The sequence below is a fragment of the Buceros rhinoceros genome, unplaced genomic scaffold (assembly GCF_000710305.1).
Source record: "Buceros rhinoceros silvestris isolate BGI_N320 unplaced genomic scaffold, ASM71030v1 scaffold1076, whole genome shotgun sequence".
NCBI classification, from domain to species: domain Eukaryota; kingdom Metazoa; phylum Chordata; class Aves; order Bucerotiformes; family Bucerotidae; genus Buceros; species Buceros rhinoceros.
Genome location: NW_010417932.1, coordinates 19,908 through 22,677, shown reverse-complemented (window position 1 = coordinate 22,677; position 2,770 = coordinate 19,908).

Below are 2,770 nucleotides of genomic sequence, written 5' to 3'. Positions count from 1 at the left end.
CAGGAGAGACGTGAAATGAAGATGTAGCTCTGTGAATCAACATTCATTAGAGCAGTTACACTTTCAGCCGTGAGCTTCCTGCTCTCCTCGGGTGTAAGAAGTGCCTCTTCCTTGTCTCGTTGACCACGGTGACTGTTTTATTCTGGTATAAGCACCGAGAAGTCTCACCCGCACGGCCCAGCAGTGTGGAGATGGGCCAGTGAGGAGAGCTGCTGGGTAAGGGTAGACATGTGGGATTCCTCCTCGCTGGTGGCCAGCACAAGGCCATGAACTTCCCCTTTTATTTCCCTAATCTTGAGCTACTTGAAAATAAATGGAGGAGCAGAACAAAACTTCCTGAGGAGCAGCATGAGCAGTAACATCCCGGCGCAGCTTGACTGAGTAGTAGTAGAGCAGATCATTACTCTGCAATGCCAGAGCCAGCAGATTTCTTCCAAATGAGCAAATATTAAAATGGGAGTGCGGAACAGGACATTAGCATGAAAACCCACCTTGAGTTACGACAGTCAGGAGATAGGATTTATTCCAGGGAAAGTTTCTGAACTGTTATTTTTTTGTGTCTATAGCAGGTAAGTGAAACTCTGAAACCACAGGGAAGCCGTTTCCAGCCCTGGGAGGAGATCTGGAAGAGGTCCTCACTGGAAGCGTCACATTGCACCAGGTCCCTGTGCTTTGCCTTTTCTGAAGGAAGGTGCCTGCCTGGTCACGATGCCCACCAGCCCCGTGGACCTGCACCCCACCAGACAGCTCCCCACTACATCCTCTTGGTGTTCCTGTGACGGCGCTTTTGAAGCCATTCCAAAGCCTCCTCCGAGAAGGTCTCCTTGATGGCGAGATGACCTTGCCAGTTTAGGATGAACTGCACAAAGCAATACCTCTGCTTTTCACCCACACTGGAGTGGGCTGCCGCTGCCTGTTTGCGGACAGGCGGTGGCGAAGGGCTGGTGGCTGCCATGGGGCAGCTGTGTGGGGCACAGCGACCAGTCTCCAGCCACGGCGATGCAGGAGCTGCCGCCAGCGGTGCAGGGCATTTGGCTGTATTAGAGCCCAGGTCGTTAATGAGGAATTGTGAGACATTGCAGACCATTGGATGCCCACTGATCTCTCAATTTCCATGATGGCAGCAGTGCTTAAATGGTGTTCCAGCTGTTGGCTGCCTTGGCGTGGACCCAAGCCTCCCGTCATGGCCAGCTCACAAAATGTGTTCAATCTCCACTAACGGGTTCAGCTCCGGCACCACGGGCGGACGGGGGTGAGCACCCAGGAGCAATGGGCCGGGCAGCGATGGCGTGGCTGGAAGAGCCTCTCCTTGGTCTGAACCCTTGGGCTGTTACTAACAGGAGTAGAAAGGGCGGTAGCTGGGTCTCGAGGAGCTCCCGATCACCCCTTGTACCTCAGGGCAGCGTCAGCTCTCCCCAAGCCCTCCCTGTGTGCTAACCTCCGTCTAAAAGCCTCTAAATTCCAGGCAGATAGCCTAAATCCCTCCCCTACAAAGCAAATCCCTTGCTTTTGAACAGAGAGAAGAATTTACTGCTCTCCTTGTGGCAGTAATTTTTCCATATTTGAAGAAGGCTATTGGCTTCCCCCCGCCTCCTGTCCTCCCACCCGAGCAGTTGTGATTTCGGAGGTTGTGCTCCCGGGCAGGACAAGCCATGGCATTTCCACTTTTAGTCAAGAAGCTGCATCTGCATCCTCGAAAGGCTCCAGCAGAGCTTTGGGGCAGGGGCTCGCAGGGCAGACGCGCTGCTGGAGCGGGCAGGACCCAGGCGGGGGTTCCCCGGCGCCGAGCTGGTGATGGAGAGGGAAGCTAAGAGGCACGGGCAGGGCTAATTGACTTTGGTTTATGAAGACATAATTAGCAGCGCTGTAGGATGTAATGGGGAGTTTAACAAGCCTCATCAGCGGGATCTCGGCGGTGTTAACCCTTCGAGCGCAGGGATCCAGCCTTCCAGGCTAGCCCAGGCAGCCTGGTTGGGATGGGAAGGGGTGCCTCTGGACAGCGATTTCTGGCTCACACAGAAACAGCGATACCCACCAGCATCCCACCACCCCGCCAGAACACAGCCTTCCGCACACCCAGGGTGTCCCATGGTTTGCAGAAAGGGCCTGGTCTTTGCCTGTGGTTTCACCTGAGGCACCTCCCTGAGCTGCGCCCAGAGCATCATGGGCACAGCGCATCATGGTTTAGGGCCACCCAGCCAGCAACTGACTGCCACGTGGCCACTCGCTTACACCTTCACCCCACAAAGTGGGATGGGGAGGAGAAAATGTAACAACAGGCTTATGGAACAAGACAAGGACAGGGTGGACTCACCCACCAATCATGGCCACAGGCTGAAAACAGGCTTGACTCGGGAAAAAAAGCATGAATTTATTTGAACAACAACAATACTAATTTACCAATCAAATCAGAGTAGGACAGTAAGAAATACAACCACAATTTTAAAACACCTTCCCTCTTCCTTTCCCTTCTTCCTGGCCTCAGCTCTGCTCCCAATTCTCCACCTCCCTCTCCAAGCAGCGCAGGAGGACGCCGAGTGGGGATGTGGTCACTTCATCACTCGTTTCTGCTGCTCCTTCCTCCTCAGTGGGAGGACTCCCCACAGCCTTCCTCTGCTCCAACACGGAGTCCCTCCCACGAAAGACAGTCCTCCACGATCTCCTCTGACATGAGTCCTCAAAGGGCCGCAGCTCTTCACGAACTGCTCCAGTGTAGGTCCTTTCCACCAGGTGCAGTCCTTCCCGCGACAGACTGCTCCAGTGGGGGCTT